Here is a 23,172-nt window from a genome sequence, read left to right on the forward strand (position 1 = left end):
CAGCTGTGCGGGTCTGAGAGGACTTTCGGAACTGGGGCTGAGAGGAGAGTCACGTGTGGACATGTGTTCTCAGCCACCAGGGATGCCAGGTGACCAGTGACTGCTTTGTCACGTGGATGGATTGAAGTGAGATCGTGAGGTCTAGCCCACAAAGGATTGGGGCAGGTTGCACATGGCATCTGGACGGAAGAGAACGGGGTCAGAGAAGTGGCGTTTTGTTGTTTTGTTTGGTTTTGTTTTTTTAGGATTTCACTGTAGCCCAGGCTGACCTGGAATTCACCATGGAGTCTCAGGGTGGCCTCAAATTCACTGTGACCCTCCTACCTCTGCCTCCCAAATGCTGGGATTAAAGGCGGGCGCCACCACGCCCTGCTAAAAGAGGGTTGCTTTTGACCCGGTACAAACCTCTGGGGTGAAATGAAGGATTTTGAGGGAAAGGGTCAAAGAGCTCATGTGGTAAACACTTCCTCGATGTTTAACTGCCTGGTGTCATTGAATCTTCCCCAGCCAGAGCCCAGAAAAGGAAATTCGTAACCAGTTAGTTACCACAAGGGCCCCTGGACTCTGAGGGGTTCAAAGTGGCAGAAGAATCGCAAGGGCGGAGCTGAAGCCCGAGGCCCCTCTGCCTCTCAGCCCTTGCTTTCCATCTCTGCTCTCCAGTGACTCTACAACCTGAGATAGGGCCATCTTGGCATGGTGGCTCTGGGGAGCTATAGCAAGGGACACAGACCCAGCTGCTGCCATCTTTCCCTTTGTATCTGTAGACCCCGGAGCCAGCCAGGGGCACCCCTCTCCCTCTTTGAAGGACTTTCAAAGCATTTCTCCACTCACTGTTTTTTTTTGGTCCTCTCAAGTGATATGATTCTGGTCTCAGTTGCTTTTTTTAAATTTTTTTTTTTGAGAGAGAAAGAAGCAGATAGAGAGGAAGAGAATGGGTGCATCAGGGCCTCTAGCCACTGCAAACGAATTCCAGACACCTTGTACATCTGGCTTACGTGGGTCCAGGGGAATCAAACCTGGGTCCTTCGGCTTTGCAGGCAAGCACCTTAACCACTAAGCCATCTTGCCAACCCTCAGTTTTTAAAAATATTTTTAAAAATATTTTGTTCATTTAAACTTTTTTTAAAAATTTATTTTTATTTGAGAGACAGAGAGAGGCAGAAAGAGGGAGAAAGTGGGGGAGAGAGAGAATGGGTGTGTGCCAGGGCATCCAGCCACTGCAAACCAACTCCAGACACATTGTGCCACCTTGTGCATCTGGCTTTATGTGAGTGCTGGGGAATCTAACCTGGGTCCTTAAGCTTTGCAGGCAAGTGCCTTAACCACTGAGCCATCTCTCCAGCCCATGCTTTCAGTTTTGCTACTAAAGCCTGCCCTGGGCCTCAAACCCATGCTGGCCTCCCTGTTCCCACCTATGAAGAGCAGCGTGCGTGGCTGTGCATATGCATTGTTACCAAGTTCAGCATGAGGAGCCCGGACAGAGGAACACCAGGCCTCTCCTTCCTGTGCTCTCTCCCCGCCATGTGGGCCCAGGTGCTTCAACTTTATAGAAGACAAAAGTGGTGTCTCTAGAATGGGTCCTAGGCAAGCAGGGTGTAAGCCTCACTACTACCCTGCTGAGTGCACCCTGGACCCGGAGGAAGTTGTGGCCAAGCACAGGGTGGACAGTCACATCTCAAGCACCTAGACTGTGCTAATTAGTGTGGTACTCAGGATGCGTGTGTGTGTGTGGGGGGGGTGTATGTGGCATATATGGTATGCCAATGTGGTGTGTTTGCTATATGCAGATGTGTATGTGCTGATGCAGGGCTCTGGGCATCCCATGGCCAGAAGAGAAGGTCGGGTGCCCTCCCCTCCCCCACCTGTTTTACCTGGCGGGAGAGTCTCTTACTGATTCCGGAGCTTGCCACTCATGAGCCCCAGCAATTTTCCTGTCTTTGCTCCCCACAGGGCCGGCCGTGTCCAGCTGTTTACATGGGCACTCTGGAGATTGGAACCTGGGCAGTCTCAGGCTCTCATGGTTCCTAGCCTCTCAGCCTGCACTTTGACAATTATGTGTTGAGGATCTATGACGTGCCAAGCTCTGTACTAGGACGCAGGGGCTGGAGAGCTGGCTCAGTGGTTCAAAGCACTTGGCTGCTGGGCTGGAGAGATGGCTTAGTCGTTAAGCGCTTGCCTGTGAAGCCTAAGGACCCCTATTTGAGGCTTGATTCCCCAGTACCCACGTAAGCCAGATGCACAAGGTGGCACATGCATTTGGAGTTTGTTTGCAGTGTGGCTGGAGGCCCTGGTGTGCCCATCTTTCTCTCTCTGCCTCTTTCTATCTCTCTTTCTGTCTCTCTCAAATAAATAAATAAAAATAAACAAAAATTTTTTAAAAGCACTTGGCTGCAAAGCCTGCAGGGCTTCAATTCCCCAGTACCCATGTAAAGTCATGAAAAAGTGCCACATGCATCTGGAGATCGTTTGCGGCCCATATTCATTCTTTCTCCCACCTCAGTCTCTGTCTGGGTCTCACATGCACACACACACAAATAAAAATACTTTAGGGGCTGGTGAGATGGGTAAGTGATTAAAGATGCTTTCTTATACTAGATCATGATATACAGGGAACAAGGGTAACTCCCTGCCCTCTGGGAGTACACGACTTGTGGTACTGTGTTCACGCTTTGGGGGCCACTGCTGCAATAGGAAATTATTCTGTGGGCTGGGGGTATAGCTCAGTGGTAGTGTATGCAGCTATCATGTTCAAGGCCCTGGGTTCACCACACACAAAAAAGAAAAGCAAGGAAGGAAGAAACCCTTTTTTTTACTTATTTAATTTACTTTTTATTTTCTTAAATATATTTTTATAATATTAATTTTTATCTATTTATTAGAGATAGAGAAGGGAGAGAGAGAGAGAGAGAGAGACTGAATGGGCATGCCAGGGCCTCTAGCCACTGCAAACAAACTACAGACACACATGTCACCTTGTGCATCTGGCTTACATGAGACCTGGAGAATCGAACCTGGGTCCTTCGGCTTCACAGGCAAGTGCCTTAACAGCTAAGCCATCTCTCCAGCCCTTTTTAAATATTTAAAAAAAAATTTTTTTTGAGGCAAGCCCAACAGACTGGCCTTTTTCTTTATGCAAGAGAGTGAGAGCGTGAGAGAGAAAGAGACAGACAGAGAGAAAGAGAGAGAATTGGTGCACCAGAGTTTCCAGCCACTGCAATCAGACTCCAGACGAGTGTGCCACCTAGTGTACATGTGACTTCACACACTTAGGTCACTTAGGGTCTTGTCTGGCTTACCTGGGACCTAGAGAGTCGAACATGAATCCTTTGGCTTTGCAGGCAAGCACCTTAGCTGCTAAGCCATCTCTCCAGCCTTCTTAAATATATTTATTTATTTACTTATTTGCAAAGGGAGAGAAAGAAAGAGAGAGGATGAGAATAGATGAGCATGCCATGGCCTTCAGCTGCTGCAAATGAACTCCAGATGCATGTGCTACTTTGTGCATCTGGCTTTACGTGGAGAATCGAACTCGGAGTCCTTAGCCTTTGCAGGCAAGTGCCTTACCATTAAGCCATCTCTCCAGCCCAGAAAGAAGCCTTTTTGCTATGTTTTAGCATACATGCACAAACATACAAGCAAAATGTTATATATACCCCCCTCACAAAAAGGGGGCTTTCTGCTTTGCTCCGCTAAAAAAGGACTTTTCTAATGACAACCCATCTCTTTGGTTGGCTGACTTGCTTGTAGAATGTGGCAATCCAGGGTGAGAAGCCCTGGGCCAGCGTTTCACGTGTAACACAGATCGTGTTGCGTGTTAATTCCGTGCAGTGAGAGAAGAGAGAAAGGAGTGGGTTGTTTTGATTGGGGAATCAGAGGCGAGCTTGAGTTCAAGTGGCACTTGAATGGAATCCAGAAGTGTGATGGGATTTCAGTGACCAGACAGGGGAAAGGCAGTCAGGCAAAAGCCAAGGCAAAAGCAAAGAAAGGCCGGAGGAGCGAGAGGGAGGCTCACGGAGACAGCTTCCCGGGCCATCTGCGCCCAGTCCGCCTGTCATCCCTGGGGACAAGGCCTCTTTACATCTTCATGATACCAGGGAGGACACTGAGACGCACAGCGGTTATGTAACTTGCCCAGAGGCCCAAGCGGTAAAGTAGGATTTGAGTTTAGACAGATACACTGTGATCTAGATGTGGGCTTTTGAGATATTGTAGCCAGGTGCCAGGGAGTTTCTCAGAGAGAGGTGGCCTTTGTCCTGAAGAGTCCTTCCTCCTTGCTTCTTGAGGAATGGACAGGGGCCAGCAGTGGTGGACAGGATAGATTCACGGATGAATGTGTTTCGGTTTAGTTATTATATATTTATTTAGCATATGTTAGGAAAATGGAAGCTACCATATGTTGTCATTGTTCACTGATATCATATCTGAAGTTTCTTGGGGGGCTGGAGAGATGGCTCAGCAGTTAAGGTGCTTGCCTGCGATGCCTAACAACCCAGGTTTGATTCCTTAGTACCCACATAAAGCCAGATGCAGAAAGTGGCACATGCATCTAGAGTTTGTTTGCAGTGGCTAGAGGCCCTGACATGCCCATATTCATTCTCTCTCCAAATGTCTCTCTGCTTACAAATAAATAAATAAATAAATATTTTTAAAAAATAAAGTTTCAGCTGGGCGTGGTGGTGCACACCTTTAACCCCATCACTTGGGAGGCAGAGGTAGGAGGATCACTGTGAGTTCGAGGCCACCCTGAGACTACATAGTGAATTCCAGGTCAGTCTGTGTTACAATGAGACCCTGCCTTGAAAAACCAATAAATAAATAAAGTTTCTAGCTGGCTGTAGTGGCATATGCCTTTAATCCCAGTGTTCCAGAGCAGTGGTAGGAAGATCGCTGTGAGTTCAAGGCTACTCTGGGAATACAGAGTGAATTCCAGGTCAGCCTAGGCTAGAGCAAGACCCTACCTCAAAAAACCAAAATAGTAATAATAATAATAATAAAGTTTCTTAGAAGGAGGCTCAGACAGATTTTTTTTTAATTTTTTTAAATTTAAATTTCTTTTAAAAATAAATTTTTTTCATTTATTTTTATTCATTTATTTGAGAGCAACAGACAGAGAGAGAAAAAGGCAGATAGAGAGAGAGAGAGAATAGTATGCCAGGGGCTCCAGCCACTGCAAATGAACTCCAGACACATGTGCCACCTTGTACATCTAGCTAACGTGGGTCTTGGGGAATCGAGCCTCGAACCGGGGTCCTTAGGCTTCACAGGCAAGTGCTTAACTGCTAAGCCATCTCTCCAGCCCAAAATAAAATATTTTTAAGATATTTTATTTGTTTATTTATCCAATTGGGCTTCTAGCCACTGCAAACTAACTCCAGATGCATGTGCCACCTTGTGTATCCAGCTTTATGTTAGTATTGGGGAATCAAACCTGGGTCCTTTGGTTTTGCCAGCAAGCACCTTAGCCACTAAGCCATCTTTCCAGCCCATATGTTTTTGTTTGTTTGTTTGCTTTGTTCAAGGCAGGGTCTCACTGTAGCCCAGGCTGACCTGGAACTTACTCTGTAGTCCTGAGCTGGCTTTAAAGTTACGGCGATCCTCCTACCTCTGCCTCCTGAGTGCTGGAATTAAAGGTGTGCCCCACTATGCTTGACTCAGATACTTTAAATTTTATAATAAGCCAATTTAAGGAAAAAATTAAGAGCTGGGAGTGTAGCTCAGTTGTATGGTACTTCCCTAGTATGTTGGGAGGCCCTGGATTCAACGATTTTGTGTGTGGCTGTGTGGTGTGTGTGCAGAGTATGTGTGAGGTGGTATGTGGTGTGTGTGGCATGTGCACATATGTGTGTGCAGGTGTGTACACATGCACAGAGAGAAGGTCGGGTATCTTCTAACACCCACCCGTGTGTTTCTTTGAGACATGGCGTCTCTCCCTCAACTGGAAGCTGCTGTGCTTGGTCTTGAGCCCCAGCAATCCTTGGCTCTCTGCCTCACCCCCTTGCAAGACTGGGGTTACAAGTGTGTGGACAGGCCTAGCTTTTTTTTTTTTTTTTTTTTATCTGGGTGCCAGGGATTCTAACTCAGGTGTTCTCAGGCTCTCATGCTTGTGTGGAAAGTGCTGTTCTTGTTGAACCATCTTCCTGTCGCCTCAATTATTGACTGCAAAAAGAAAATCGGCTTCAGTATGATGATTTCGCTGAACTGTAGAAATGGCAAGGGCTTGGTATTGGCAGTTAAATAATGACATTTGGAAAATACTTGTGAGAGCCAGAAAGGGCAGAGCACTTGTTTGTGAGTCCTGCAGGTTATTTTTAACCACAGGGTGAAGAGACCCTTCCTCTTCCAACCTTATCCACAGCTGGATGTAAGAGATCACCTTGTTTTGTATCTTAAAATCATTTTTTAAAATATCTTATTTGCAAGGAGAGAGGGGGGAGAGAGAGAATGGGTGCACCAGGGCCTTTTCTGTGTGTGTGTGTGTGTTTATTATTCATTTGAAAGAGGCAGAGAGAGAGAGAGAGAGAGAGAGAATGAGAATGGGCACGCCAGGACCTCCAGCCACTGCAAACGAACTCCAGATGCATGCATCACCTTGTGCGTCTGGCCTGTGTTGGTCCTAGGGAATCAAACCTAGGTCCTTTGGCTTTGCAGGTAAGTGCCTTAACCATTAAGCCATCTCTCCATGCTTGCACCAAGGCCTTTTATCACTGCAAATGAACTTCAGATGCTTGCACTACTTTGTGCATCTGGCTTTACATGGGTACTGGGGAATTGAACCTGGGCCATCAGGCTTTGCAAGCAAGTGCCTTTAACTGCTGATCCACCTCTCTAGCCCTCCAATCACTTTTGTATACCCAGAATGGCTTCGCTTTTCACTCACACCTCCACTTTTTCACCCTGCCAGGAAGACATGATTATTCCTGCATCCATTCTCTGGATGACAAGACTGAGTTGTAAGGAGAGAGTGTGGGCCTACTGTCGTTCAGCGAGCTGTGGTGGGACCAGTGTTAGAATATTCCAGACCTTGCCACTGTGCGTGTCAGGAAGGTTTGAGCCGTGATAAAATTCTCCAGCAAGGGCAGCAGACGGTGCGTGCTGGGAAGAAAGCCAGCCAGTCCGCTAGCGCAGCTCCACTGTCCCACGTCCAGGCATGCGCTGCTCCACTTCCGGGAAGTTTTGGCTCTTTGAGGCAGCCACAGATGTTCTCCTGTCCTCTGGTTACAGGCTCTGCCACTAGGTTCAAGGAACAGCTGAGATGAGCAGGTCTCTGCTCTCTGGCCTCCACAAACCCAGGCAGCGCCTGTGAGGGTACCTAACGCAGTTGGCAATGAAGCCACAGCTCTTGCTGAACCGTTGGGCATCTCAGGTGCCAAGCCCTGTGCTCACAGTTAGAGTGAAGGTTCAGAGGAATCAGATGTTAGCCGGCACCCCCAGGGGCTGTCTGGCAGAAAAGGCAGACACACATACACAGAGCTGGGGAGCACTGAGTTCTTAAGGATCAGAGAGCTCTAAGCCGGGCGTGGTAGAGCATGCCCTTAATCCCAGAGCTCAGGAGGCAGAAGTAAGAGGATTGCCATGAGTTCGAGGCCACCCTGAGACTACATAGTAAATTCTGGGTCAGCGTGGGCTAGAGTGAGACCCTACTTCAAAAAACAACAACAGCAAAAAGAATTAGAGAGCTCTGTCGCAGGAGACACCTGAGTTATGTGTGCACCATGGAAGGGATTCCTCTGGAGAAAGAGGGGAGACCCGCACCCCCATACTTGTGTGAACCTGGAGACGGTGCTTGTGTACCCGCAACTGGCTGCACAATTTCTGCTTTCCAGTTTTGCAGGTGGGTTGATCCCTCCGTTGGCTCCACCATAGGGGCTGGGACGTTGCTGGCTGGGAACAACCCTGTATGAACCAAGTAACCTTTGGTTTCACCAACAGTTGCGGTAGGGAGGGGATGAGACTCAAGAGGTCAGGCTCTGGCATGTCACAGATGGACCTACAACCAGAGCCTGTCGACCCAGGTTCGATTCCCTAGTGCTCATGTAAAGCCAGATGCAAAGACTGGATCTGCTCCTTGCTGGCCATGTGACCTCAGGCAGGTGCTTCACCTCTCCAGCCTTGGTTTCCATCTTAACACGGGGACAGTGAGTTGGCTGTGTGCTCTGAGACCGTCTTTCTGGGTGAAGGGCGTGGCCCCAGCCTGAGGACGGCAGGTTGAGAGACATTCCCTTGAGTGTGGACTGCTGCGGCTGGGGCTTGGCATGGGCCATCCAGCCTGTCATTCACTGAGTCAGAAAGGGCTTTTGATGTCCTCCACTTCAACCTGAAGCTGCTCTTGGAGTTCCATCAGTGACACTTGCACTGGGGTGGGGTGGGTCTTCCAGCTTCCTTAATTACTTTCAGTGAGGGGAGCTCACCTCTTCTCAGCTGGGCCCATTTTACCATTGTACGTCACCCACTCCGTTAGAAACAGAAGCAGCTCACCCCGAGAGTGCCTCAGAGCTATGAGAGGTATTCCACACCCCATTGCCTTGTAGATGTGTGGGGAGCACCTTTGCTGGCAGACCCTCTTCTAGGTCTCGGGGCGCAGCAGCGGTAGAAAGAGAAAGCCCAGTGTACTAGTTACTTTCCTTGTTTCTGTGACAAGATATTTGACAAGAAGCGACGCAGGGGAGGACGGGTTTGTTTTGGCTTACAGTTCAAAGGGAGACAGTCCATCATGGCGGGAAGGCATAGCAGCAGGAGCTTGAGGCAGCTGGTCACATTGCATCCACAGCGAGGAAGCAGTGAGGGTGGGTCTTGCCACCTGCATTAACCTAATCTAGAACTCCTTCTCAGACATGTTCAGAGGTCTTTCTCCTAGGTAACCCTGGATCCACTCATGTTGATAAGCCAGATTAACCACCACACAAGGACTCTTGGCTACTTTCCTTTAGCTTATCTATGTACTGTGAGGTGGGCAGGGCGAGGCTTCAGGGTCATTCCCACTGACTATAACAGGAAGCATCTTGGAGGGGATGATGGCCATTTAAAACTTCTGGAGGGCTGGAGAGATGGCTTGGCGGTCAAGATACTTGACTGTGAAGCCTAAGGACTCAGGTTTGATTCCCCACTGCCCACGTGACCTGGATGCACACGTGCCTGCGTGTGGGGTTTGTTTGTGGTGGCGGCTGGGGGCCTAATCATACCCATTCTCTCTACTTGCTCCTCTCTCTCTCTCTCTCTCTCTCTCTCTCTCTCTCTCTCTCTCTCTCAAATAAAAATAATATGGAAAAACTTTTGAGGCTGGATCTATGGCTTAGTGGTTAAGACACTACCCTGCAAAGCCAAAGAACCCAGGTTTGATTACCCAGGACCCATGTAAGCCAGGTGCACAAAGTGGTGCATGCTTCTGGAGTTTGTTTGCAGCCACTGAAGGCCCTGGGGCACTCATTATCTCTCTCTATCTCCCCTCCTTTCAAATAAATAAAATCAATAAAAATTAAAAAAAACTTTTAGAATGCATCAGGTGCATTATATATTTCAGGGGATCTATCCTTCACATGGACTTGACAAAATGAGACCTATTCATATTACCTCATCTTATTATTTATTTATTGTATTACTGTTTGTTGGTCTGTCTATCTATCTATCTATCTATCTATCTATCTATCTATCTATCTATCTATCTATCTATCTACAGATGAACCTACAATCAAAGAGTAGGGGCTGGAGATACACACACACACACACACAGGCTGGCCTCAGACCATCCTCCTGTCTCAACTTCCTGAATGCTTGGATTCTAGACATGTGCTCAGCTTTTCACCCCTATTATATAGATGAGGAAGGAGACTCAGAGAAGTGATGTTGCTCACATAGGGTCGTGTAGCAAGGAAGTGTCCCTAGCTCTCGCAAGCCCTGCCTCAAACTGCTTCTTCAGCCATGACCCTGAGACTTAGCAGAGCAGCCGAGCAGGAGCCAGGCCTGCTGCTGGCTCAGACCCTGTGTCCTTTGGACTTCATCAGAAAGTCACTTGGGAAGCCAGGCGTGGTGGTGCACACCTTTAATCCCAGCACTTGGGAGGCAAAGGTAGGAGGATCACCATGAATTTGAGGCCAGCCTGCGAATACAAAGTGAATTTCAGGTTAGCATGGGCTAGAGTAAGACCCTACCTTGAAAAATAAAGAAAAGAAAAGGAAATCACATAAGGCACCTGCCTTCGAAGTCCAAGGACGCAGGTTCAATTCCCCAGTTCCCATGCAAAGCCAGGCGCACAAGGTGGCTCATGTGTCTGGAGTTCGTTTGCAGTGGCTGGAGGCCCTGGCGTGCCCATGCTCTCTCTCTCTCTGTCTCATCTAGCTGCCTCTTTCTTTCAAGTACATAAATCTATTTAAAAGAGAACCATGTGGGTATCCTGGCAGCCTGCTTACATGAGGAAGTATGACGTGCATGACCTTCTGTCCTCCCCACCCGCAGCTGTGCTCCTTCCACCTCCTCACCAAAGCCACCCTATGCGAAGGGACAGAGGCGGGCGAGGTCCCCTCCCACTCTCCATGTGTACAGAGCCTGAGCAGGAGGACCAGGAGTCATCTTGGGCCGGTGGGTGGGGAAGCCTGGTGGGAGAAGCCCAGGCAGCTTCCAGTGCCTGTGTCCAGAAATCCTCCCAGATCTCCATCCCAGCAGGTAGGAGTCCAGCCACTTCAAACAAACTCCAGATACATGTGCCACCTTGTGCATCTGGCTTGCGTGGGTCCTGGGGAATCGAACCATGGTCCTTTGGCTTTGTAGGCAAGCGCCTTAACCGCTAAGCCATATTTCTCCAGCCCATCAAATAAATATTTTTTAGACATGAGTACCCCCTTTACATTCCTCTCCTCCTTCCCTCAGCTGCAGCTCCTGCCTCTGCTCAATACACCTCACATTTATGCCCTTTACGGGGAACAGCTGGCTGGCCTACCATCACCATAGGGTGGGGGGGGTCACTCCCTGTGAGCAGCAGTCTGGGCTGCAGGGCCGTGTCGGACACGGTGTGGCCACCGAGAAAGAAGCGCTGCCTTATGTGAGCTGGGAAAGCAGAGGCCGTTGGAGGGGTATTACTGTCCAAGGATCTAGGAAGGACCCCTGCTCCTTCCTCACTCACTGGACCAGGGTTGACTGGCATTGCTTTGTGTAAGGCAGTGCATGCCAAGTGGAAAGCTGCATGACAGTCATCAGAGGGTTTTCAGACAAAGCCCCTTTTATGCCCTCAGTAGCCTTGAAGCTCTGGCTTCCAGGCCCTGGGTTGGTTAGGCCCCTTGACGCGCTTCCAAAGCCCATGAGCAGATTGTTAACTCGCACGCACACGCACACACGCCCACGGATGGGCGATGCGGTCCTATCTCCAGGTGAGCGCTCGCCGGGTGGCCCGGCACCTGCTTCTCTCCGTATGCGCCGCCCGCTTTCCTACCCTTGATTGACAGGACTGTGAAAACGCTTATTTGGTGTGCTAGGAGATGGGCTTCGCAAGAAAGATCACCTCCTGGGCAAGGGAAAGGTGAGGCCAAGCCTTGCCACCGTGTTCCCTTGGGACAGCTCACCAGCTCGTCTTGCGTCACCCTGCCAAGGGACAGGGTATCAGGGAGCCAAGATCGTCGTCTTTGAAGGCTCTGACTACAGGGACCAAAGACTCCAGTTGCCGTGCAGGCTCCTAGGGCCAGGGGAAGACAGCTGCTGCCCTCCAGCCCCCGGCAGCACCCGCATCCCCTCTCCAGCATGCACACAGGGCACGGCTGTGGCTTGGCAGGTTTCCCCGGCTAGGCCTGCGTGACCACAGACATGTGGCCCTGCTGTGCCCTGGCGTGGGGGATGCGCAGGGATAACAGCCCCGGGGTGGGAAGGACCCTGTACTGGGGGCAGGGCCCCAAACCGTCTTGGGAGTCAGGATCTCACTTCGCAGGTGGATCCGGCCTCTGCCCCGCTCAGCTTTCCCCTTCGACTGTGATACAACCTGTTTTCTCGTGTGTGTGTGTGTGTGTGTGTGTGTGTGTGTGTGTGTACGCACCTGTGCGTGTGCGGAGGACAGAGTAGACTGTCAGATGCTCTTCCTCTATCACTCACCCTCGTATTTCCTTGAGATGAGTCTCTCTGAACATGGAACTGCTTTTTTTTTTTTTTAATTTTTGAGGTAGGGTCTCACTCTGGTCCAGGCTGACCTGGAATTCACTATGGAGTCACTAAGGGTGAACTCGCCACAATCCTCCTATCTCTGCCTCCCGAGTGCTGGGATTAAAGACATGTGCCACCATGCCCTGCTTGGAACTGTAGTTTTTAGTAATTTTTTATTTTTATTTTTTTATTTGAGAGCGACAGAGAGAGAAAGAGAGAGAGAGAGAATGGGTGCGCCAGGGCCTCCAGCCACTGCAAACGAACTCCAGATGCGTGCGCCCCCTTGTGCATCTGGCTACCATGGGTCCTGGGGAATCGAGCCTCGAACCAGGGTCCTTAGGCTTCACAGGCAAGCGCTTAACCGCTAAGCCATCTCTCCAGCCCGGAACTGCGTTTTTTAAAGCCCCAGTGGTTCTCTGGTATCTGCTCCCCATAGGACTGGAGTGACAGATGTGCATGGCCATTTCCAGCCACTTCCATGAATCTTGCGGATTCAAACTCAGGCAACGTATCAAAGCTCTTATCCCCTGAGCCATCGCCCCAGCCCCAGCCCTGTTTATAAAGTTGCTCTGTCTGAAGTGTACACAGGCCAGGACATCGAAAAAGACGGCAGGAGAATTGCAGGCCATGGTGAAAAGAGAACTGGGCAATCAGAAACCTTGGCTTGAATTCCAGCCCTTTCTTATTGAGCACCTTCTCCTCCTCCACTTTTCTTTGAAACAGTCTTTTTGTTTGTTTGTTTGCTTTTTGTTTTTGTTTTTTTCAAGGTAGGTCTCACTCTGGCCCAGGCTGACCTGGAATTCACTATGGAGTCTCAGGGTGGCCTCCAACTCACAGCGATCCTCCTACCTCTGCCTCCTGAGTGCTGGGATTAAAGGTGTGCGCCACCACGCCCGGCTTGAAACAGAGTCTTGCATACAACAGGCTGGCCTCCAACTCTCTACATAGTCAAAATGACCTTGAACTTCTCATCCTCTTGTTTTACCTCTGGAGCGCTGAATGGCAGGCGCATGCTACCGAGTCCAGTGTTTGCAGTGCTGGGGATCGAACCCGAGGCTTGGTTTAGGCTAGGTGTGGTGTGGCAGTTACCTTCTCATTGCTGGGACAAAGGGCCTGACCAGAAGCAGCGTATGGAAGAAGGAAAGGGTTTATCGTTTGAGGAGAAGTTCATCATGGCTGGATGATAGCAGGAGCAGATGGTATCACATCTCCCTGTTGGCAGGGAGAAAGGAGAGAATGAGCTAAGTGCAAGAGGTTGATGTTGGACGTCTTCCTCAATCATGCGCCACCTTATTTATTGATGCAGGGCCTATCACTTAAACTCAGGGCTTGCCACACCCACCTGGCATTTAGGTGGTTGCTTAGGATCTGAATTCAGGCTCTTAGACTTGCATGGCAAGCATTTTACCCACAGAGCATCTCCCTAGCCCTTGAGCAAACACATTAGGGCCGCGTTAAGCCCTGGGAAAGTAAGGGAGACTGTCTCTGCCTCCTCATTGCACCCAGTGGAGCTGGGAACAGACAAGTCAATAGAAGTTGGTGTCAGATTCAGTCCCCAAGCTCTGTGCTTCAGTGACCCTGGGGAGACGCGGCAGCATCTGGAAATGGAGTTATAAGGGTGCCACTTCCTCGGCGTTACCTTGAGAACCCAGAGCGCAATGGTTTTCCAATGCTTCTTTCATTGTGGACATTGTGTGCGTGATGGCTATTGTGATTGGTGTGCGGATCAGGAGCTCGGTGCAGAACTCGGGGCCTCAGGAAGAACGTTCCAGCTAGGAGGCAACCGAACTTGACCAGTGCTGTCCCGACAGAACATTCTACCATGATGGAAATGCTGTCACTCACCCAATGAGGTAGCTGCTAGCCACCTGTGACCACCGATCACTTGAAACATACCTGCTGTAACTAAGGAACTGATTTTCCGCGAGATGTCACTGTAACTAACCTGAACTTGAATGGCCACTCGTGACTGGTGGCAACCATGTTGGGCCGTGGTCAGCGCTAGCATTCTCCAAGTTCATAGACAGAAAGACAGACTCTTCCAACATGGGTGTCCACGGGCTGGCCACTTTAATGGCCCACTCCTCCCATGAGGCTGGAGTTCTGCTAGCTCTGGGGGTGATCAGGCCAGGAATATAGAAAATACCACCTGGGTTTTGCAGCCTACTACGTCCACCTGTGTGGCATGCAGGTGACCACTTCCTCTTCCCCTGCATGGCTGTTTAACTCTAGCCGGACCACACATTCCACCATGTCACACGGCACCTTGAAATGAGTCACGGCGGGAATTTTACGGTATAGAAATTGGCAAACGTGACCAACTGTTCCTCTCCCAGACAGCTGCTGGCTAAACCTTTCCCAGCATGCCACTGCCCCGGGGCCCCATCAGCAGGGACATTCCTGTTATCATGAGCCAAGCACTGTTTTAGGCATGAAATGATGAACGCGGAGATGGCCATCTCCGCCCCCATGGTGATGATGCTGCGACAGATGTTCCAACAGACAAAAACCAGAAAATTGAAGCGTAAGGCTAGCTGCTTCCAGGACGGGTAGGGAAGGTCTCACGGAGAGCAGACTTTGAAAAAGACTGGAAGGGAGGGAGCAGAGAAGGCTGGTAATCAAGCAGTGCCCCCTCCCAAGCAATTGTTCTTGACAGGACTGGCCTGGGGACTCATCCAAGGTGGACCAGAGGTGAAAGGGGGGCTCAGGGTTCATATACAAGTCACTGGGCTACTGATCCCACCCCCAGAACAACTTTGGGACTCCAGCCTGGTGGGAACTGGGTCTGCCTCCCTTGCACCTCTGTGAAGACAGAACCATGGATCCACACAGGTCCCGACCCAGCGGGTGTCTCAGAGCTGAGCCTCTGTGTGTGGGAACGTCTTGGTCGGTTGTGACATCTTAGAATCCTTGGTTGGACCAGACATAACAGGGTGGGATAATGGGTCGTGTGGCCCCAGCACTTCCTGTGGGAGAAAGAAGGGGCTGCTGAGACAGACAGGACAGCTGCCCCTATCCCAGAGGTTCTCAGTTGGGTTCCAGACAGCTCCAGGGCTGACTGCGCTCAGATGGAAACAGCTCTGTTGTTGCATGAGGAAATCCCTCTTTGTCAACTTTTCTCCTTGCTGTGACAGAATATCTGACAGAAGCCACTTAAGAAGGGAAGGGTCTTGTGGTGGTTTGATTCAGGTGTCGCCCATAAACTTAGGTGTTCTGAATGCTAGGTTCTCAGCGAATGGAGATTTGGGAATTAATGCCTGCTGGAGGCAGTGTGTTGTTGAGGGCGGGCTTATGGGTGTTATAGCCAGTGTCCCCTTGCCAGTGTTTGGCACACTCTCCTGTTGCTATTGTCCACCTGATGTCGGTCAGGGGGTGATGTCCACCCTCTGCTCATGCCACCATTTCCCCTGGCCATTGGGGAGCTTCCCTCTCAAGCTTATAAGCCAAAATGAACCTCGTTTTCCCACAAGCTGCTCTTGGTTGGGTGATTTCCACCAGCCACACTAACCTGACTGCAACAGGTCTGTTTTGGCTACACTTCAAGGGCACAATTCATCACAGCGGGCAAACCCTGCCAGCAGGAGAGGGAGGCCGCCAGGCACATGGCCTCCATGGGCAGAAAGCAGAGAGAGCCAAGCGCTGGAGCTCAGCTCGCTCTCTCCTTTCTGTTCGCTCTAGAACCCCTAGTCTGTGGGATAATGCCGCCTGCAGTTAGGATGGGTCTTCCCTCCTCAGTTAATCCAACTAGAAATTCCCTCGAATACTTGCTCAGAAGTTTCCTGGTTGATTATAGATCCTGTCATGTTGACAACATTAACCAACATAACACTAAGCTTAGCGGCTGGAGAAATGGCTTAGTGGTTGAAGGGCTTGTTCGTTAAAGCCTAAGGACCCAGGTTTGATTCCCCAGGACCCACATAAGCCAGGTGTGCAAGGTGGTGCATGTGTCTGGAGTTTGCAGCAGCTGGAAGCCCTGGCATGCTCATTCTGTGTCTCTCTCTCTCGCTGTCTCTCTCAAATAAATAAATTAAAATATTGTAAACTTTAAAAAAAAAAAACGGGGCTGGAAAGATGGCTTAGCGGTTAAGGTGCATGCCTGTGAAGCCTAAGGACCCAGGTTCAATTCTCCAGGTCCCATATAAGCCAGATGCACATGGTGGCGCATGCATCTGGAGTTTGTTTGCAGTGGCTGGAGGCCCTGGCATGCTCATTCTCTCTCTCTCTCTAATAAATAAATAAATAAATAGAAAAATAAATCTTAAAAACAGGGAGCCGGGTGTGGTGGTGCACGCCTTTAATCCCAGCTCTCAGGAGGCAGAAGTAGGAGGATCGCCATGAGTTTGAGGCCACCCTGAGACTACAGAGTGAATTCCAGGTCAGCCTGAGCTAGAGCAAGATCCTCGAAAAACCAAAAAAAAAAAAAAAAAAAAAAAAAACCTTGAAGCTTAGCTCCCCACTGGAGTAACAGCCCTGTCTGGGAAGCTTCTTAGCTTCGGGCTGACTCTCCTCTGCTCCCTCCATGTTTCTTGGGGTCTCTCCAGTAAATCCAGTTTTCTTGGGGTCAGAGATAGACTCGGGGACCAGCTTTCACTCACTAACCCAGAATGCCCTGGGTGTTGACACAGAGCCATCCTTCACGTCTTCCTCTCATCACACTTGTGATGGCTCTGCCCCCTGCTGGCACACTCTGTCCTTTCTCAGACTCCAGGCCTGAGGCATGGGTGCCCGCATTTTACGGAAGCCTGGAGAAGGAAGGTGGTGGCCCACTGGGCTACCAACTGGGGGGGACGCATGCCCATCACCTGCTGTAGCAGGTCCAAGAGGTCCGCGGGACTTCCTCCCCGGCCTTGTGACGTGGGAGCGGGTACTTTCAAGTTCCCCGCTCACCTGAGCCTAAGACAGGAAACACACCTACACACTCACCGCACATACAATCCTGCCGCTGCACGTTTCTGTGTGCACCTGAGGAGCTACACCTTCATCATCATCATCATCATCATCATCATCTGGAAAGTGCACCCGTTGAATGCAATAAGCCATCGCTCGGAGCCCAGCTCAGGGCCCAGTGGTTCCTCCCATGAAGAGTATGGTAGTAGCTATCTCAGAGATAGAAGATGCAGCTTCCAGTTCTTTTTATTTACTTATTTATTTTTATTATTTTTTTCTTAAGTTTTTCGAGGTAGGGTCTCACTGTAGCCCAAGCTGACCTGGAATTCACTCTGTAGGCTCAGGATGGCCTTGAACTCACGACGATCCTCCTACCTCTGCCTCCCCAGTGCTGGGGTTAAAGGCATGCGCCACCATGCTCTGCAGCTTCCAGTTCTTAAAGAGGTCACGGGCACCACTCAGAAGCCAAATGAGGACTTTTGCCTCCCCGATTCTCCCATCTCTGAAGAGACTCGGGGAGAGGATTTGAGGGGACCAGGCTGGGCCCAGCAGCCATGCGCAGTGTTGTCCAGAGCGTCTCTGTACTGCTTCCCCAGTCCATGCCTCCCCTCCCCTCTCTTCCTCCTCCTGGAGACATGATCAGAGCCTCTGCCTTCCAGGAGCAGAGACCTAGTGTTTGGCAAGCACCTATCCTGCGCCCGGACTCCTCACCGGGGCACTTTGCATTTGATCCCATCATTGTGTCAAGTGAGCTGGGTGATATTGACAGAAAAGGGAACCCGATGATCAGAGAGATTAAGTCGCTGATCTAAAGTCACATAGCTAGCCCGTGGCAGGGCCAAGATAGAATCCACTGGATTCTTGCCAGCTTCTGAAACGCTGCCTTCAATAGTCTCTTTACACAGGTGTGTAGTGCTCTGTACTTATAGAGCTAGTCGAGAGGAGGGGGTGTCTGGGTGGAAAGGCGGATGGAGGAGATGTGTGTGAGGCTGGCTGCAAGATTGGATCAGAGGTCCTGAAAGATCCGGAAATAATGCGCTGACCTCAGCAAAACCAGCCACGGGTGGTGGGGTCCACTAGCATCTGGGCCAGGTTCTGGGGCCAGATTTTCAGCTCCTCATCATCGACTCCCCACTTGAATTCCCCTTTGAGGTCTGGGCAGCTCCCCCGGTTGGCAGCTGGGCACAGAGTTCTCCTCCTCTCTGGTCTCATCGGTGGAGCCTTTTCCGTCCCCGCCCACATCCCTCTGCAGCTAACCTCAGCCCTTCAGAAACGGAGGGTGGAAAGGGCAGACAGAGCTCAGCCTGCAGACACTGCACTTTGGGGGAGCGTATGCTGTGTCTGACCCGGCCTCCCAGGCCTTCGCCCTCCTGTCCACCGCCCGGAACCAACAAACCCTTGACTCTCCCACCGCCACCACCCTCCACTGTCTGCAGCCTTCTGCCCTCTCTCAGATAAGAGAAGAATCGTGGAGGCATCTTAACCTGAACTTAGTCAGGGTTTCAGACCCAGCGTTTCATGTTTATAGCAGGTATCTTGCTAATGCCCCTGGGCAATAGGAGAGACATCACAGGGGTATTTCATAAGCATCTGAGCAGTGCATTTTAAAGTATGAGCCGCGGGCTGGAGACATGGCTCATTCGTTTGCAGTGGCTGGAAGCCCTAGTGCGCCCATTCTCACTCTCTCCCTCCCTCTGACGCTAATAAATAAATAAATAAATAGAAAGAAATGTGGTTTCATTATAGAGCATAAGCCGGATTGGCTCAGCGGTTAAGGAGAGATGGTTCAGCGGTTAAGGTGCTTGTCTGCCAAGCCTGACGACCTGGGTTCAGTCCCCCAGGACACACGTAAAGCCAGATGCACAGAGCAGTGCATGCATCTGGAGCTCCTTTGCAGAAGCTGGAGGCCCTAGTGTGTCCCTACTCACTCACTCTCTCCTTGCAAATAAATAAATATTTCAAATTTTTCTCTAAAAAAATTTATAAGCCATTAAAAGGGAGCAGGAGGTGTTGCACAACATCGCCGAGTGCAACCCAGGAACCTTCCACTGACCCCTAGTTCAAAGCAGGCGATAACTCCAGAAGACGTTTGGGGGGAAATCTGCATACGGACCGAACGTCTGTGACGCGGCACTGGTGATGAGCCCATGTGGGAAGTGACGCTCCCTCATAGAGGGGTGAGGAGGAATAGCCACGGTGTCGGAAAGGCAAAGGGTCTTCCCAGAGTCAGCAGAAGATGGAGTGTGAGTCCATCTGCATTTCATCCCTGAGCCATGAGCACTCCCTGTAGGCTCAGGGCCCCTGTGATCTTCCTGCCTGGACCTTCCAAAGGCCCCTCAGAGAGAAGCTCCCTCAAGGTCAGCCCCGGGTCTAGGGATGTATCTCGGTTGGTAGAGTGTTTGCCCAGCACTACGTAAACTGGGTGTGGTGGTGCAATACACGCCTGTAATCCCAGCACTGGAGAAGGGGAAGCAGGAGGGTCAGAAGTTCAAAGCCACACTTGACAATATAGGGAGTTTAAGGCAAGGCTGGCCTACCAGAGACCCTGTCAAAGCAGGAAGAGGAGGAGAGGAAAAAGAAGGAAGAGCCTGGGGAGATAGCTCCGTTGGCATAGCATTTGCTTTGCAAGCATCAGTTCAAGTCCCAGGACCCAGCTAAAGTGCTAGATGAGGTGATGTGTGCACATAATCCCAACACCGGTGAGGTGGAGACAGGAGGATCCCTGGAGTTTACTGGCCACCTAGTCTACCCCAGTTGAAGAGTTCCAGGCCAATGAAAAACCTTGTCGCAAAGGAAGGGACAGTGTTTGTAAGAATAACACCTGAGGTTTTTCTCTGGCCCCCACAGACATGCACACACACACAATCTTTTTTAAAATATTTATATTTATTTATTTATTCATGAGAGAGACTATGGGCACACCAGGGCCTCCTGCCACTGCAAATGAACTCCGGGTGCGTGCACCACTTTGTGCATCTGGCTTTTCATGAGGACCAGCGAATTGAGTACAGGCTGTTAGGCTTTGTAAGCATGCGTCTTTAACCACCGAGCAACCTCTGAAGCCCATCAAAACCCTGATTTTAGGGCTGGAGAGATGGCTTAGCAATTAAGGCACTTGGCTGTGAGGCCTAAGGATCCAGTCACATGCATGACTAGAGATAAAGAGGAAGAGAGAGAGAGAGAGAATCGGTGCGCCAGAGCTTCCAACACCTGCAAATGAACTCCAGACACATACCCCACCTTGTGCAGCTGGCTTACATGAGTCCTGGGGAATCGAACCTGGGTCCTTTGGGCTTTGCAGGCAAATGCCTTAACTGCTAAGCCATCCCTCCAGCCTTTGCATGTTTTGTTTCCTGAGGTAGGCTCTCACTCTAGACCAGGCTGACCTGGAGCTCAATGTGTAGTCCTTATGGTCTCAAACTCACAGTGATCCTCCTACCTCTGTTTCCTAAATTCTGGGATTACCAGCATGTGCCACCACGCCCGGCTGTGACTGTGTCCCGAATGTCCCAATTCTGTTTAGCTCAGCCTGGGAGGTGTAGGTTAAGCAGTCTGCGTGTTCACAAAGACTGAGGACAATGCCAGTGACAGGTTTTGGGGAGTCCCTCTGTGTACAGGTAGGCAAGCCACCCATACATCGTCATTCCATACATCGTCATTCCCTACATACACAGAGGGACGCTCCCAAACCCATTACTGATTTTTTCTAAAATTTCTAGTCAAGGTAGAACTCCAAGGGGGGCTGCTGAGGCCCTTTCTCATGGCATAGAAATAAAGGGGTTAAAGGTTTTTAAAATTTCTATTATTTCTTTTTGAGACAGGGTCTTATATAGTCCAGGGTGACCTAGAACTCATTATGTAGCTGAGGAGAACTTTGAGCTCCCAAATCTCCTGCCTCCACATCCCAACTTCTGGGATGATAGACATGCACCACCACTCCCGGCTAAGAGCAGCAATTTTTAACTTTTAGTAGTCATGTGCTTAATTTTAACTTATATCAGGAAAAATAGAATGTGAAGCCAGGCATGTTGGCGCATGGCTTTAATCCCAGCACTCAGGAGGCAGAGGAAGGAGGATCACCATGATTTTGAGGCCACCCTGAGACTACATGGTGAATTCCAGGTCAGCCTGGGCTAGACTGAGACCATACCTTGAAAATAAAAATAAATAAATAAAATAAAAATAACAGATTGTGTATGCCAGACCCACAATGTTAAAGATGCTATTGCTAATGGGGCTTTTAAAAAAATCAGTTCAAAGAAAAAAATCACAGTGAAAATATAGATATTGTGGGCAGTTTATCACTGGCCAGCGCTCCACCTGAGAAAGCGATTATGGGAATGGCTGTGTACGTGTCAGGTAGAACATTCTAGGTTCCACGACTCCCGTAGGAAAAGTGCTGTGCTTGCTCATTCCAGTCCCAGCTGCTTACTGGTGCCATTTCTGCCTGGCATGCCGTCTCTCCCCTTTGCCCAGCGGAGCTGAGCTCCTCAGAGCCACAGAGCTAGAACTTCTCCTCACTCCTGGTGTAGCTCTTGTCCCAGGCTCTCCCAGCCAGGGGAGGTGACACTATGTCGTTCCTGCGACAGCCAGTGAGGTCCAGGAGCCTGGCCGGTGGGTAGCTCAGCCTTCAGCAGGACCATGTCTGGTGGTGGAGGGAATGCAAGTTCCCTCTGACCTCCAGTGCCACCCGTGGCTGGTCCCAGGGATGGTCTGCAGGAGGCCTAACCACACACTGAGTCTTGCCCTTCCCATCCCCCCTTGCTCTCCACTCTGGCTTTGTCACAAGCCCTAGACTGAGAGCCACTCAGGCCTAGGTTCGAGTCCCACCCTGCTGTGGACGAGCTGTGTGACCTGGCAAGCCACTGCGCTTCTTGGTGGCACCTCCATCTGCTCACAGAAGGGACGCTAATATCCCCTCAACCTGCAAGAGTGCGGGAGGAGCCAGTGTCAAGCCACCAGGCTCATGGCTGCCACGGGGCACGCTGATCGGATGGGCTGCTCTGAGCGCCTTGGCCACCACCACACCTACATTTACCCAGGGTACTACAAGGGAACCCTCAACTGTCCTTCCCTGTATTTTTTTTTCTTTTCTCATCAGACGTCATCTCTGCCTCCGCTGCCTTCCTCCTTCCTCTCTCTCCCCACTCTTTCTGTTCCTGCCCACACCTCCCCGGCTGAGCTAAACAGAACTGGGACATTCGGGACACAGTCACAGCCGGGCGTGGTGGCACATGCTGGTAATCCAAGAATTTAGGAAACAGAGGTAGGAGGATCACTGTGAGTTTGAGGCCAGTAGGACTACAGATTGAGCTCCAGGTCAGCCTGGTCTAGAGTGAGACCCTACCTCAGGAAACAAAACATGCAAAAGCTGGAGAGATGGCTTAGCAGTTAAGGCATTTGCATGCAAAGCCCAAAGGACCCAGGTTCGATTCCCCAGGACCCATGTAAGCCAGCTGCACAAGGTGGCGCATACGTCTGGACTTTGTTTGCAGTGGCTGGAAGCCCTGGGGTGCCCATTCTCATTCTCTCTCTGTCTCTCAAATAAATAACTAAATTAATTAATTAACTTAAAAAATCAGGATACAGGGCTGGAGAGATGGCTTAGCGGTTAAGCGCTTGCCTGTGAAGCCTAAAGCCCAAAGGACCCGGTTCGAGGCTCGGTTCCTGGGGACCCATGTTAGCCAGACGCACAAGGGGGCACATGTGTCTGGAGTTTGTTTGCAGTGGCTGGAGGCCCTGGTGCGCCCATTCTCTCTCTCTATCTCTCTGCCTTTTTCTCTGTCTGTTGCTCTCGAATAAATAAATAAAATTAAAAACAAAAAAACACATTTAAAAAAAAAATCAGGATACAGTCATGCAGACTGGTTTTTGTCACATGGCACATTCCTTGGTGTGAAAGGAGCCTACACTCTTTCTGGAAAGTGGCTTGGGCATGTGGAGCAAAACCAGGCACCATTACACTGGTCTCTACTCCTGTAGGACCTTGTTAGTGTAAATGAACCACAACTAGGCACGTAGAGGTTCCCACGTTCTCAGAGACTCTGTCCCTTCCCATATCACTTCCTGAGGATGGGCACCAGAGCTCACTAGCCTCCTGCGCCCCCGACCCCCCAGTGGCCAGCCCAAAGCGAGTGGCAGGTCTGACTGTGTCTCCCTCGGTCCCGC

At 50.4% G+C, this 23,172-nt stretch overlaps 1 protein-coding gene across 3 annotated transcripts in view; it reads left to right on the forward strand.

Annotated features, from left to right (window-relative positions):
• The window catches only part of Coro2b (coronin 2B), a 155,995-nt gene that overhangs the window by 47,010 nt on the left and 85,813 nt on the right, over nucleotides 1–23,172 (forward strand). The gene's annotated exons all lie outside the window — the stretch shown is intronic.

Source organism: Jaculus jaculus, chromosome 10, assembly GCF_020740685.1.
Source record: "Jaculus jaculus isolate mJacJac1 chromosome 10, mJacJac1.mat.Y.cur, whole genome shotgun sequence".
Classification (NCBI taxonomy): Eukaryota; Metazoa; Chordata; class Mammalia; order Rodentia; family Dipodidae; genus Jaculus; species Jaculus jaculus.